Here is a 15,980-nt window from a genome sequence, read left to right as displayed (position 1 = left end):
AGTATTTAAAAAAATGAGAAAATAGGACACCTAGCAACTAAAGAATATGTGTGAAATCAAAGGTAAATTACATTTCTTTTATATGTCAGACTTAAGCCAAGTGTGTTAGACACTCTGAACTCTTTTAATCTGCCTCCAAAAACCATTGAAGAGTAAGTTTCGTTAAGGTTTCTTTTGCATTTAAATAATTTACAGTTCAAAAAGTTGGCATAATGTGTGCTCATTACCTTACTCATGTAACTGTAACCGCTCTGTATGGTATCTTTACAAAAAAAATATATAGAAAAATGTTTGCATAATTTGAGCAAGATTGTATAGCCCATCAATGCGAGAGCTGAATTTGAAACAAGTTGTAACTAGTTGAAAAAAACAAAAGTTTCCGAATTTCTATGATACCAAATTATTACCAGTACCGAAAAAGCACCTCTTTACTTATTTAGAATTTTTATTGTATATTATTCACTGGTTACTGCGTACCCAAACGTGGTACCCAGCTGGAGAATGTGTGTATCTGTCGCGCTCTTCCTCTCTATCCTTAAATACAAGGTGCCCTCACATGGCAGAACTACTGTATTTGCACGTCTATGTATGTATTTTAGGCCTATTTCCCTATTTGCAGTTCTGAGTTCAAAAAGCTAGTACTACCCTCCAAAAAATTCATAAATAAAGGAAGACATGATCATCTTTTTGTGGCAGTATGAAATCCACCCCTCTTCACCCCCAGGAAAACAGTGATATTAAAAACCACTAGGCAGATATCTTGTATATGTTCTATAAATGGTATCAGTTGATACTTTTTTAAAATATTAATTTTTCTAAGACCACTTCTGTATTCATAACAGCCAAACTCACCAACTGGAAGTGCATCAGAGCATCATGTAGTTTGATCAGCCAAAGGGCCTCCATTGATTTTTCTCCATCTTGCACATAAGACTGGAGTTGTGCCAGATACTAATCTGCTTTGTTTTCCCAGCTCTTGAAACAAAATTCTGCCTACATAATGCCAAAACATCTGGTCACTGACATCCATTCAGTTAAAAAAGAATAAGCGAATCACTCAGATTTCCCAACTTGAAGATTCCATTCTACTTGTGGGCTTGCATTAATTCATTTATCTACAAGCTAGGGCCCATGTTTCCTTGTTTCAGTAGTGCTCTCCCATCTTTCTTACAAGTACAGAACTTGAGGAAAGAAATAGCAGTGTTGTTGCTTGTGCTTCAACCAGTGTTTCCACTTGTGTGTGTGTGTGTTGGTCTCTGTTCTCTGTTGGTTATTGTCCATCTCATCTGATCTGTTTGCTTGCAGCTCAAACTGTTCTCCATCTTTGGGGCCCTTCAGGCTCACTTCCTTTCTCAATGAAAACAAAAAAAGTGATTGTCATTTTTCCATGGATCATCTAAACACTCCTCATAAAAACTAACATTGTGCCAGGTGCCAGTTGCTCATGCCTGTAATCCTAGCTACTCAGGAGGCTGAGATCTGAGGATCGTGGTTCAAAGCCAGCCCGGGCAGGAAAGTCTGTGAAACTCTTATCTCCAATAAACCACTAGAAAACCAGAAGTGGTGCTGTAGCTCAAGTGGTAGAGTGCTAGCCTTGAGCTGAAGAGCTGAGGGACAGCACTTAGGCCCAGAGTTCAAGCCCCATGACCGACAAAAACAAAACAAAAAAACCCCCAAACCTAACTTTGTTATGAATAAATGAGAAGAATTGTTGATACTGATAAGTTTAGGAAAAAGAGTGTTTTTTCACTCATTTTAAAAAACCCTATAGTTTTTATATTTGCTCACATTAAGTATGTGCATAAAATTAATTATAGTTACAAATTTTTTTAAATTATTGATTGTGGGGCTTGAATTCAGAGTCTGTGCTTTACCTGAGTTCTGTTGCTTAAGGCTACAGCTCTACCACTTTGAGCCATAGCTCTACTTCTGTCTTTCTGGTGGTTCATTGGAGATAAGAATCATATGGACTGTCCTGCCCAAGCTGACCTCGAACAGTGATCCTCAGATTTCAGCTTCCTGAGTCACCAGCACCTGGCTGTATATATTCACTTTATTATTTAAATATATCTAATAACCCAGTGTCATTAATATAGTTAATAATATAGCATTCGTTATATTATTAAATTTACATTGTTGGTACTATTTTTTTCTTTATAGAGTTCAATAATAAAAAATAACAATTTTTTTTTTTACATTTTTAATTTGTCCTCCTCCTCCTCCTCCTCCTCCTCCCCCTCTCCCTCCTCCTCCTCCTCCTCCTCCTCCTCCTCCTCCTCCTCCTCCTCTTCCCCCCCCCCCCCTCCTCCTCCTCCTCCTCCTCCTCCTCCTCCTCCTCTTGTCAGTTGTGGGACTTGAACTCTGGGCTTGGGTGCTGTCCCTGTGCTCTTCAGCTCAAGATGAGCACTCTACTGCTTGAGCCACAGTGCCACTTCCGGTTTTCTGGTGGTTTATTGGAGATAAGAGTCTCACAGACTTTCCTAACCAGGCTGGCTTTGAACTGAGATCCTCAGATCTCAGCTTCCTGAGTAGCTAGGATTACAGGCGTGAGCCACCGGCGCCCTGCTTTTTTTTTTTAAATACTTTTTTTTTATTGTAAAATGACTGTACAGAGGGGTTACAGTTCCATGAGCAAGGTCATGAGTACATTTCCTATCAAGCATTGTTACCTCCTCCTTTGTTTTTCCCCTACCATCCCTTCCCTCCCACCTCCACAACTACACTCCTCCTTTCCCCTTCCCCCCTTCCCTACCTAAATTGTAAAGTTCATTTTTCAGCATAGTGTCTTGTACATCTCATTGTTACAATGGGTCAACCTGTATCCCTATTTAAGCATTTTGTTTTTTCCCTTCCCCTCCCTAAGCTAGAGAAGTGCATATCCAAGATGCAGGGCACTGACATCAAATACAGTGAAAACAGGGTGGGAGAAACATACAAAGAAACAAAAAGAATCACATGGTACATTATAAATAATTCATAATTTTATTTTTTATTTTTATTATTTTTTTTTGGGGGGGGGAGGTCCGGTTGTGGGGCCTGAACTCTGGGCCTGGGTGCTGTCCTTCAGCTCTTCAGCTCAAGGCTAGTGCTCTACCACTTGAGCCACAGCACCACTTCTGGCTTTTTTTCTTTTTGCTTATGTGGTGCTGAGGAATCGAACCCAGGGCCCCATGCATGCAAGGCAAGCGCTCTACCACTGAGCCACCTTCCCAGCCCCCTAACTCATAATTTTAAAATGAAGTATATCACAAGTTTTTGCCCATCTACTCAAAAAGGAGTAGGTAGTAGACTGTGCCTACAGTTGCACAGGGTGAAAGATTTTACTGGCTAAACTTTGGTAGCCATGACAGTAGTAGAAATTAGTAAACTACTAATGAATGAGTCACAAATAATCACTGTGAAAATGTAAATGGGAATAAATTGTCACCAATAAAGTTTCAGAGAAATGTAATGTAAACATTAGAACCACTTTTTTTGTCAGTCATGGGGCTTGAACTCTGGGCCTGGGCGCTGTTCCTGAGCTCTTCAGTTCAAGGCTAGCACTCTACAACTTGAGCCACAGAGCCACTTCCGGTTTTCTGGTGGTTTATTAGAGATAAGAGTCTCAGAGACTTTCCTGCCCCGGCTGACTCTGAACCATGATCCTCAGATATCAGCCTCCTGAGTAGCCAGGATTACAGGCGTGAGCCACTGGCGAGGCTTAGAACCACTTTATACTATATAGACAACACATTTGAAAGGATTAAGTTGAACTAATGACATTTATCTCAAAATAAATTTTTCTTGATCATTCTTCAGCATAGGTAAATTTCTATACTTAGTCTTTGTATTCCTTTGATGGGGTCCAAATGTCCTAAACTATAGCTTTTCTTAGCCAAGGAATTATTTGATGAATTAGCAAGAATGTGCTAGATCCTCTGGATCAATACAACTGAATTCAGTTTGCAAGTGAAGAAAAAAGTAGAGACTGTCACTTCATTGTTGTGCAATTGACGGCCATAATAGCTTCTTTCCTACAACCCTTTGCTTTGTGATCAATATTCTTTACATTGAAACATTTGCCATGCCCTGTACTTGTAAATGACTGACTCATGGTTCGTGTTAATTTTTGGAGTCATCTGTCTGCTTGCTCTTATTTTCCTCATCTGTCTGTCTTTCTCTTTCTTTCTTTCTTTCTTTTTCTTTCTTTCTTTCTTTTCTTTTTCTTTCTCTTTCTCTTTCTTTCTTTCTTCCTTTTTCTTTTCTCTTTCATTTTCTTTTCCTTTCTTTCTTTCTACCTTCCTTCTTTCCCTCCCTCCCTTCCTCCCTCCCTCCCTTCCTTCCTTCCTCCCTCCCTCCCTCCCTCCCTTCCTTCCTTCCTTCTTTCCTGCCTGCCAACATTACATATTCAGAATCATGTTCTTCTGAACACACTAAACTTATCCCATTCTGATTCCTTACCTTTAATACCTAAGACAAATAATTTTCCTACCAGAAGTATAATGAAATAAAGTGGAACTAAATCCACAAATCCATGAGTATGTAGAACACACACACACACATGCACATGCACACGCACGCACACACACACATACAGAGTACTGAATTAAAATCTACCATTTAGCTTTCTTACTGTAGAGAGCTATATTAAAATTTTATTGTGACTGTTTGTTTTCTGTTTAACTTGACTGTGAAAATGCTCATGATTAAAAACACACATCCCCAGGGAAGCCAGAGCCATAACACAATTTTAAAAATATATGGTATATCAGAAGTCTAAGTATGTATCTGTTATAAGCAATATTGGCAGAGCTTCCCTTTTGAGGTTGGTGCTTGAGGGACAGTTCATCTCTTTTAAATATTTCTCTAAAATGATGAATGCCTGTTTTAAGTTGGAAGCATTATTAATGTGTTCCGGTAGGTTGGTATTTTGATTCAAAAAGGCAAAGTAGCTAGCTAGCTAGCTAGCTGTTGATGTGGCCAACTCCTCCCAGATTCTAAAGCCAAATGTATTTGTCTGAACACTCCAGACATTTTTCTGCTCTGCCACTGTCATCCAATAAAGCAGTGTCACGCTGATGGTGATTTCAGCTTTATAAAACTGGCACCCTGCCTCCCCTTGTGTCTTTTCTTAGAGATTGGTTCAGCCAGACTGGAGCAGAGATGATTTACAAAGAATATGATATAGGAATTTGGGAAATTCCATTGTGAATAACCAGCAGCTGTTAATTATTAAGATGTTAAAAGTTGAAATGTTAGAGGACAACTCCCTTTATTATATATGCAATAAAACATGTTTGGAAGCAAGTTTTTCAATGTATAACATGTAACTGGATACCAATGGGACCTGAATGTTGGAAATTTATGAAGGGAGCTAATTGTTGAATCCAGTTTGTAGAGGAGAAATAACTTTGTAATTGGTGGAAATGGCAATGGGTAAGGATTTTTTTAAAGTTTATTACATAAAAAGATAGGAAAAAAACTGTACAAATCTATGGCAGATTGGTGTATTTGGCCTTGGTGTATTTCTTTATTAACAGAGTGTGACCACTTTTATAACTATTAATTTCTGCTTCCTTGCTCCTTCCCCATCTGATTCTCCATGTCTTGTATCCATAAGTGTTGGTTTTTTTCCCTTGTAAATATACTGCAACTGTTCACATGTAATGGATTTCTTCTCCCTTTAACTTTTAGCATTCCATATGGCTATGCTAGGCCAGTTTTCTGTAGTCTTTAAAAATGTCTGTGTGTTTGGGGGAAGGGGTGGAGCCAATAAACTGGTGCCTTCTGAATCTCCATCTATCTCTTCTCTTACAATATATTCGTTTATGGAAATAGTAGAGATTGGAAAAATTGTGTCTCTTCAGGTATAAATATTTTTGATCACTTCTCCTATTAGTATCTTCAGACTGTCATAGAATTAATCAGTGTAAGATTATTTTGCATATTTTACCCCAATATATTCTATGATAAGAGAAAAAAATGTGTCACTATAACATAGTCATGTTCCTATAAGTGATGTTTCTATTTTAGCATGGTCTTACTCTTCCCTGGAGGGCAGCTTACTTGAGAAATTCCATGCCCAGCCCTGAACACATCCTTAGAACTGTTCCAGCTATAGAATCTGAGTGTCTTTCCCTCACCACTACCCCTTGATCTTCTTCCATTTCCCACTCCATCGTTTTTACTGATCACTGCAGTGGTCCAAAGCTTTCTCCATTCTTAGGTTTTTCCATCTATCTCTCTGGTTTTCCCTTACAGCTGCCATAACAAAGTCTCACAGTCTTAGCAGCTTGGAAGGGCAGATGTTTATTGTCTCATGGTAGTAGAAGAAGCTTGGAATCTGGATCAAGGTGTTGACAGGGCTGTGGAAGTGGGTGGTGGAGAAGAGCTGTTCGACTCATGGCAGCCAGGAAGCAGAGGAGACAGGAAGCGGAGAAAAGGCAGACAGGAAACAGAGAGGAAGACAGGGAGTAAAGAGGAGGCAGGAAGGAGCTAGGGAAGTTATCTCAAGTGTCCATCCCACAGTGACCCAGTTCCTCTAAGTAGGTTCTCAAAGGAGGTTCTAGAACTTCCCTAAAGGGTACCAAAACCTGGAGACCAAGCCTTGAACACTTGAGCCGCTGGAGGATATTTCATATTCAAACCATCACTGACCTTTCCAGACAAGATCGCAATCATATACTGGGGATTTAGCTTTCAGCAGAGAAATCTGGGGACCAAGATGGGCAAATGCACAATCTAACCCCTTCTGTCTGATCTAGCCTGGATGCCATTGTCTCCCATCTGAACATTGCTCCTGCCTGGCCTCTTAGCTTATACCCTTTTTTTTTTTTTATCATCCATCATGCCAGACTACCTAAGTAGAAAATTATTGCTCTACAACTGATGTGTGCTATTGGAGAAAATTACATAATCATGGTAGTTAAATATCCATTAAGAATGCATACAGCTTTTGAAATCAACTGGGCCCTAATTCTGCCAGGGTCCTGGCTATTTTTTTTTTCTCGTTCCCTAGCTGTGAGTGTTGCAAATGTTTTCCCCTGTCTGCTTGTCTCTTAACATTGCTACTTTGGGTCTCAGCAGCCCCTTCGTTCTCTAATGTAATGAGTGATAAGAGATGTCAATCTGGATAATCTAAATATTTCTTACACATCTCTTCCCAACATCATTCTCCTTTTCAAATGGCTTTCCCTTTCTTGCTTTCATCTCTCCTCTTTTACACATCTCACTTGGGCTAGCACAGTTTTCTTGTTAATATAAAATTGTAATTTTCTTTAAGAAAAAAAAAACAGCTTTCTGGACTCCATCACACTCTCCTTTTCCAAATAAAATCAAATAACAGCAACAAAACCAGCCACTCTGTCCTCTTTCCATTGTCTGTGAAATGAGGACTAAACCTCTAATCACTTCTGTTTCCAAGGTATTAATTCAACCCTACGTAGTACCAGCTAAATCTTTACTCTGTATAATATTTTGACATTTAATATGCCAGCCTAATTGTCATTCTGCATGTTGATGCTGCTTGATTTGGGTCACCCTGTTTTGTTTGTTACTATACTTTCCTAATTTTGTTTTTGTTTCCTTCCTCTACCTTTCTTAACCCAATTCAAGCCCTGTGAAATAATCCCCAGTAGTCATATTTGCTTTCATATAGCAGTTAAGTAGGCCTTTAGAAAATTCATAATTTTATCACAGTTTACTACTGATATTTAACATGATACACATTATGGGTAAATTATATAAAATACTAGGTGTTTAAACCACTGTCAAGGACAATTGTGAACTTTCAGATCTGTGACCCCCCCCTTCCCATCTCCTGCACTTTTGTATACTGGAGTGTATATGATACATTTGTATGTGTGAATTCTATGCAACACGATGCAGTAATGCAGAATGCTGATTGGGTCAGTGGATAAACGAATGCCCTCATTCATTTGTTGCTCATGTTTACACCCATTGCTTTTCTACCTAAAATGTTTTATCAAGGTGATCCTGCAATGTGCAGAAAGTGTTTGATCAAGATCCTACAAGGTGCCACACTGATGACTGAAAATTTCAATTTGTTCTGTAATCTAATTTTATAAGTGCATGATGGTACTTCTCATTTGGGAATGTGATATTCTTGACTTTATATTTTAACTTTAAAAGTTAGGACTTTATTTTTTAAAAGAACAGAATACTTTTCCTGGCATGTAGCTGAAGACTGTAAGATAGTATGGTAATAATATAACATAGTATCGGAATAGTTGAATATAATAATCTAGTATAGGAATAGTCTAGCTTAGTATAGTATAGAATAGTATATATAGTGCAGTTCATGTCAGTGGTTAGACATATAGAAAAGCAAATCCTTAGCTGGGTGCTGGTGGCTCATGCCTGTAATCCTAGCTCTTCAGGAGGCTGAGCTCTGAGGATGGCAGTTCAAAGCCAGCAAAGGAAGGAAAGTCCGTGAGACTCTTATTGCCAGTTAACCAGCAGAAGTGGTGCTGTTGTTCAAAGTGGTAGAGTGCTAGCTTTGAGCAAAAGAGCTCAGGGACAGCACCCAGGCCTGGAGTTCAAACCTTATGACTATCAAAAAAGAAAAAAGAAAACAAAAGAAAAAGAAAGACAACCAAATCGTGTGTCAAGTCCCAAGAAGAGAAAGGAGAATTTAATACTATCTGCATGACAGTAACTACAAGAGAGTAACACTTCAGTGGAGTGTTCATAAGCTGGCTTTAATTAAACAGACCACCTCTAGTTCTAAGTACATCCCTTATCACCTTAGCTGACAAGAGTCTAGAAATCCAGAGGATTCTCTCTTGCACCTTCTATTCTGTTGAATTTCGAGAATTACTGGCAGATTTCACTGAAGGCTAGAGAATGAGGTATTTCTGCAAGTTATTAATGATGAGAATAGTCATGATAACCTTTTCTTTCAGTAAAATGTAGAAAACTCAGAATGGCACCAACAGTTGGGTTTAGTTACATGTTTTTTACACAGCAACAAGATCCTCTTAAGAGAATATTCTTAACAGGGAGACATGTGCATTAATATGCAAAAGCACACAGAGAGAATCAACCAGGCATCATCTTCTCATTTAAGGAGCCCTGGTATGATTAAGTTGCTAAGCTAAAAATTCATCCTTAAAAGTTATCCTTTAGCAGAGATACGGATTTTATTTTATAGCTGTCAGCTTGATTGACAAATAGGATCCATCAAGTGTACTTCTATTCTCGGAATTCAAGGGCACCTTGAAAAGATTTCCTGGGGGAAAAGGAAAAAAATAGATGGAGCAAAAGAGAGGAAAAAAAAAGTAAACCACATTTCTGATTAGAAACTTATTTAAGATGAAATATAGAAAAACTTTCTATATTGATTAGGGTAATAAACCGATGACGATGGGCAACATGCCTGGATTGTATGTGTGTGTGTTGGGGAGGGGTTGTGACTGGTATAAATCAAAAATTCCCTTCTCCTTTTGCATCCACTCATAATACTTCATAATTCTCCTCAGGTGGGGCAGAGTCATTTGGTCTTTTTATGCAGTTTTTAATGGATACTCTGTAGTTGTATTTCAGCAGCGACTTTGCATTTAACAATTCACTTGGTTATTTTTGGATACTTCTAATGATGTAACTTTGCCTTTTTTTTGAGTTCTTCCTGCTATACTTACTGTTAGATGTGAGAGTATGGTGTGAGCTTTCAATAGTCTGAGATAAGGTCTTAGGGGATAATAGCAGGGTGAGGAGTAAGCGTTAGGGCTGAGATAGAGAAGGGGAGGGGGAAAGGATGATGAAGTTGGCATTTTCAAGGTCATGTCCCCTACAGACACGGTGGCCCTCATTGCCCTGGGGTTCCTCTAAGCAGCACTAGGCACATGTCTAGGGAAAAGAGAGCAGGAACATGTATCCCCTGGCCCCATCTTCAATTAGCTTAGCACCCTAGGGACATGAAGTCCTCCCATTTTCTAGGCTGTAAGAACTTACTTTGGTGGACTTGAAGCATTAGAGAAACATCAAGGAAAAGTAGAGAGAGAGATGGATATTCTCTTGGTGGTTATAAACAGTGGCACTGGGCGGACAGATTCCTTTGTGACATATTGACTTCAATTCCATGGAGTGTGTACCCAGTCAGGAGACTAGGCACCACCTGGTAAAACATTTTTCCCTGTATCCTTTAGCTCTCTGGGATAAAAGTTTCTTTTGAGAAATGTCTGTTCAAGTACTGTGCTAGTCAGTTTCTCCTCATTGACAAATATTGGTATGGTAGAATTGATTAACTCATGGCAGCCAGGAAGGGGGGAAGGGATATAGAGGAAGAGAGAGAGAGAGAAAGAGAGAGGGGTGGGGGAGGAAGGGAGAGAGAGAAGGAGAGATGGAGAGGAAGAAGGGAGGCACTCAGAGAGGGGCCTGGGATAAGATAAAACCCCCCAAGGTTACCACACCAGTGATACATCTCATAAGACCACATAATTATGAATCCATCAGTAGATTAATCCATTGATGAAGTCAGAACCCTTGGGATGTAATCACCTCTCAAAGATTGGATCCACTAGCTGGTAAGAAAGCCTTCTACAGGAGGGTACATCTTATCTAAACTATAATAGACACTTTGTCTTTTTCTTTCTCCCTTCCCTTCCCTTCTCCTCCCTTCCCATCTCTTCCCATTTTTGCTCCCCTTCTTTTTGCTTTTTAGTTTTGGTGGTAGTGGTAACTGAACTTATGGCTTTAGACTTGCTAGGCAAACTCTACCACCTGAACCATGACCTCAGTCTTTTTTGCCTTTTTATCTAGGCTGGTTTAAGACTATGATCCTGCAATCTACTTTTCTACATAGCTGGGATAATAGATGTACGCATGACCACACTCAATTTGTTTGCTGAAATGGGGGTCTCATTAACTTTTTTGCCTTGGCTGTCTTTAAACCCTGATTTTCCTGATCTCTTCCTCTAGAGTAACTGAGATGACATGTATGTACCCTACTCACCCCCTTTGTCTATTTTTAACAGGATTATTTGTTTTCTCGTTATTCAGTAGTTTGTGACTCTGAGAGCTGTTCAGCAGCTAAGGCTAAGCTTAGGCCCAGGCTCTGGGAAACGGGGTGGCACAGGAAGGATCCCTTAGAGATGAAGCATGAAACAGAAATTCCACAGCACAAATGAAAATCTGACTCTCAAATATTACCTCACATAACAGATTTCAAATATCACTCTTGTGAGCTGCAGTAAGTAAATTATAAAATAAGATTCCAGGGCAAACATTAATGAAATAAGAACCTTACTTTAGGCAGTGCAATCTTGATATTTTCTGTTCCATACTGTGCTGTTAGCCCATTCTGTTCGATTTAATTAAACAATGCTGTTCATAACTCCCTAAAGTAATTCTAAAACCCAGGATTTGGAAAACACTGGCTGAGAGATAATGAAATTAATTTACCTAAGAAGGTAAAGGATAGCATGCTAATATAATTAAGATCATGTGACCCAAAGCTATGTCCAGTGAAAATTTTGAGAAAGGGCATACATACGATCAATGTCAGTTAAGAAGGAAAAAATTGTAGTGAATTATTTGGAAATTAGAAATCTAGGTTGCCTGGGTTTGCGTTCCCTGGTTCTCTGTTTTATCTGTGCTCAGAGTCTATAAATGGGTAAGGAACATCTAGCTCCCTAAAAGAACAAACGGGGTGGGAACACAGAAGGGCTGAATAATGAGGGGCTGTGTCTCCTGCCTTTACCTTGGCTGCTCCATTTGCTGTGTTCTCCTCTGTACATACTTCCTGCACAAGGACACGTGTGTTCACACATGGGCCGCACCACCTTGTGGATTGAGCCAGGTTCCTGTGCCTCAGGAACTTTCGGCATCTGATGTTGGTGTCAGGTTGGCTGTTTTGACACTTGTCATTCGGACGCTTCTTTGCTCCGTTCATCAAGAAAGAGCTTTGAGGCTCCTAAGAGCAGAGCTTTGTGATCATAATCACCTTTGAGAGAGGAGAAAATTGCCTGTGATTTTTATTCTCCGAAAGTATATCATCATAATTCAACCACCCACCTTATCCTTACAATCGGCTGGTATTTTCTCTTTAAACAGAATGACTTCATTCTTTCCTACCTTTTCATTTTCCTTTGGAGGAAACCAGAGCTTCAGGACTTGGGAAATCTCACCAAGCCTGTATATGAGCTTCCCTGTTGTTTCCTAATGTCAGCTGCTGTGTTTAACAATGTTCCCGCTGGGAGATCTGCCTGCATTGCGGACAGGATCCATGTCTCATAAAGGGCACTGTTAAAGTTCAAGGGTAGGTGAACAGGAAAGGAAGAGCGACCTTCGCGTTGGCTGTAACTTCACGTGTAGGAATTCCACCATGACCAATACTCACAGCTCCACGTGGGAGCCTCCACACTTCACTCCAACCCAGCACTCCTGTAATTCTGCCTCACAAGACAGACAGACAGACACACACACACACGATGTCATGTATCAAGTTCTCATAAGATCCTAATTGTACGCGAGTATCATCTTCCTGTTACTGGAGGAGAAAAACCAGAAGGGATGGGTAGAAGAGGAAAAAATGTGCAAAAATCCAGGAAGTTGTAGTCTTTCCCCATCTGCAGCTGGATGTGGTCTACAGCTGGGAGCCCAGCTGTTTGCAACAAGCACCATGAGTGTTTCTCTTTTGGCAGTTAGCTGTTTAATGTGAGGTGGGATTTTCTAATGCCTGAAACATGTCAGGGGTTTTCTAAGGCTTGAAACTGAGGTCGGGCATTGTTCATAGGTGACCTGTGCAAGGAAGAAGCTGGAGAGTGGGGCTACCATGGGAAGATGCGCAAAACACGGCCGCCTTTTAAAGAGTCAGAAAAGTGTCCATGTTAAGAACATGTATGTATTATTTAGTTTAAATCCAGGAGTGTCCTCATTTCATAAAGTATCTTTTGGTCCTTGAGAGCCTGAGGTTGTAAGCACAAACTCAGGCTGGAAAAACAACTTTCAGACCAGAGTTCTATTTTATTCCTTCCTGTGGCCAGCCGTGCCTTCTTCTGTCCTGCTCTTATTAACTCCACGACTGCCCCAGAAGGTTCTTTCATGTCTTGAAACAACAAACTTTCCCCTTTGACTTTCAGTATTGTGCCGCCAACGTCCGCCTCATTGGTATTGATCACAAATCACCCAATTCTGTGATTTTTACCCTGATTATGTGATAATAAAAAATGTCACAGACCACGGGTGCTGGTGGTAATCCTAGCTACTGGAGAGACTGAGATATGAGGATCATCAATCGAAGCCAGCCCAGGCAGGAAAGTCTGTGAGACTCTTATCTCCAGTTAACCACCAAAAAGCCAGAAGTGGAGCTGTGGCTCATGTGGTAGAGCACCAGCCTTGAGCAAAAATGAACAAAAATAAAACAACAGCACAGGTCAGTGCTTGGGCCCTGAGTTCAAGCCCCAGGACACACACACACACACACACACACACACACACACACACACACACACACACACACACACACACACACACACACACACACACACACACACACACACACACACACACACACACACACACACACACACACACACACACACACACACACACACACACACACACACACACACACACACACACGTGTCATGATATCAATCAAACCAATCAATGTTTTTTTCTTGCCCTTTGATTCAGTTGTTGTACCCATAGGACTAAGAGCAAACTTGCCTATTATATTTCATTCAGCTGTTTTTGAATTGGTGTCGACACTGCATAGAATTGGACACTTGAAAGGTTAAAAAAAAACCCTCCACTTACCTAGAGGAGAATATGCATATAGATACACATATTGGTTATTTTAAAGTATAATCTTTTATTTATTTAAATGCTATCATCATTGGGGGGGACCAGAGCTTCATGTCATCTTGGCAAGCACCCTACTGTTGAACCCCACTACTAATCCCCCACCATTACTCTACCATGCCAGTACTGGCAGCTTATTGAGAATCTACTTGGGGCTTGGGATTATCATAGAGTATGTACAGGGTTTACTTTTATGATCCTTTTACCAACCTTATAGAGAATACCTCACAGGCTTCATCTCGTGAGTCATTACAGCTCAGAAAAATGATTTTCTAGCCACATATGGCCATATATATGGCATAAAGAGTCATGGATTTTACCTGACCGGGTAGTACCTGAAGCGGTGGCCCAAGAGAAAACACCTTTCTTCTTGCCCTGGTTTATCAGTCATAATGGTGAGGCTGAAGATGAAATTCACTACTTTTTTTATTTTCTTAACATAGGCTGACAGTGATGCCTAACAAAATAATTGAAAAGAAACAAAGGCCTAAATGATAAAAGGGGATAAACTGAAGTTGCCGTGCTGGCTCCCACATTTAGGATGCTCATTCGTGCTTGAAGAACTCTAGATAATTTATGCGGATGCAAGGTATCGCGGTGGCCACTGAGACGCAGGTCAGAGTGTAGTTAATTCTGTGAACCGTGGAGGCTACGCGTTAGGAATCCGCTGCTGCATGCGGTTAGTCACTCTTTATCATCCGTATGGATGGGAGCAAAGCAGGATGTATTCCTTCGCTCCTGTTGCTATGGGATAAACACTGATTAGTGTTTATGCTGTGCCAGGAAAAGGATTTGAATATTAAAATCTCAATCCTCAGAAGCACTACTGTGTGGCAGCAAATGGTAATTAAAATAAATATTTGATAGGACTTTATTATTTAAATATGGGGTGCCAGTTAATGAGGGGGAAATACGCAGGGGTATAATAAAATGGCTAATAAATCACACCATTTTTTTTTCAAGGAAGGGAGAACTAAGTAAAAAAATACTTCTTTTTTTTAAGAGCAAGATGTGTTTGGCCTGTTTACAGGTGTAAATAGGGATTTTTCAGGAATCATGGTGGGGTTTGGGAAGACTCTCCAGTCCTGCCTTGCCTTCCAGTGTATCCACAAACTCATGGTGAAATTGACTTGTTTCTTTCTTTCTTAAATCAACTGATTTTGGTTTGTGTGTGCCCATCCTGGGGCTTGAACACAGGGCCTGGGTGCTGTCTCTGAGCTTTTTTTGCTCAAGGCTTATTTTGCTCTACCCCTTGAGCAACACCACCACTTCCCACTTTTTTTTTGTAGTTTATTGGTAATGACAGTCTCATAGACTTTCCTTCCCAGCCTGGCTTCGGACTGTGATCCTCAGATCTCAGCCTCTTAAGTAGTTTAGGATTATAGGCATAAGCCATTGGCACCTGCCTTCAATCAACTAATTTCTACTCTTTTCCTTAATCATTTACTATGATATAGATAGCAATTTTACACAAGGCAGTATAATCAGGAACTTTAAAAATCAAAATACTTGGTTAGACAGCCTTTTAGAAGTTGTCAAAGTGGTGATATCTAAGGAAATATCAGGGAAGTAGCGCTGTAGCTCAAGGGGTAGAGCACTAGCCTTGAGCTGAAGAGCTGAGGGACAGCACCGAGGCCCAGAGTTCAAGCTCCACTACTGACAAAAAGAAAAAAAAATACTTGGAAATAGCGTAAGATAAAGACAGTCTTTACCCATTTTAACAACAGAAGTACCCTCCAAAAGATGACTGTTTAAAGGTATTTATTTTGGGCAGTCCTGGTATTTGGGATTATGAGCTTGTTTGGCTGGCACTTTGCTCCTTCAGCCAGACCTGTACCCCTACTCTTTTCTGGTAATTTTGGAGACAAAATAAGGTTTTCTGCCAAGGCTGGCTTCAAAACAATGTTTAGTTTTCTGAGTAGCTAGGATTGTAGGCAGGAGCCACCAGTGCCCCAGTTTGCATTATAGTTTTTAATGAAACATATAATTAGGTGCTTTCACATGAACCTCAAGTTTAATTCTGCTCTCGTCCCAATTCCATCATCCTTCCATGATGGGACATTGCTATTTTCAGATTTTAAGAAGTTTCTTGCCTTTACAATAACAACAAAAGAAACTGGTCAGCTTACTCCTACAGTCCCAGCACGAGAGACTAGAGAACAGATTTTAACACTAGA

The 15,980-nt window shown here is 40.1% G+C and overlaps 1 protein-coding gene across 1 annotated transcript in view; it reads left to right on the top strand.

Annotated features, from left to right (window-relative positions):
- Window positions 1-15,980, top strand: part of LOC122104166 (guanylate cyclase soluble subunit alpha-2) — an 81,523-nt gene that overhangs the window by 27,423 nt on the left and 38,120 nt on the right. The gene's annotated exons all lie outside the window — the stretch shown is intronic.

Source organism: Dipodomys spectabilis, unplaced genomic scaffold (assembly GCF_019054845.1).
Source record: "Dipodomys spectabilis isolate Male_0828 unplaced genomic scaffold, ASM1905484v1 ptg000023l, whole genome shotgun sequence".
Taxonomy (NCBI): Eukaryota; Metazoa; Chordata; class Mammalia; order Rodentia; family Heteromyidae; genus Dipodomys; species Dipodomys spectabilis.
The sequence above is the reverse complement of the archived record's forward strand: the minus strand, read 5'-3'. Positions and strand labels throughout refer to the sequence as shown.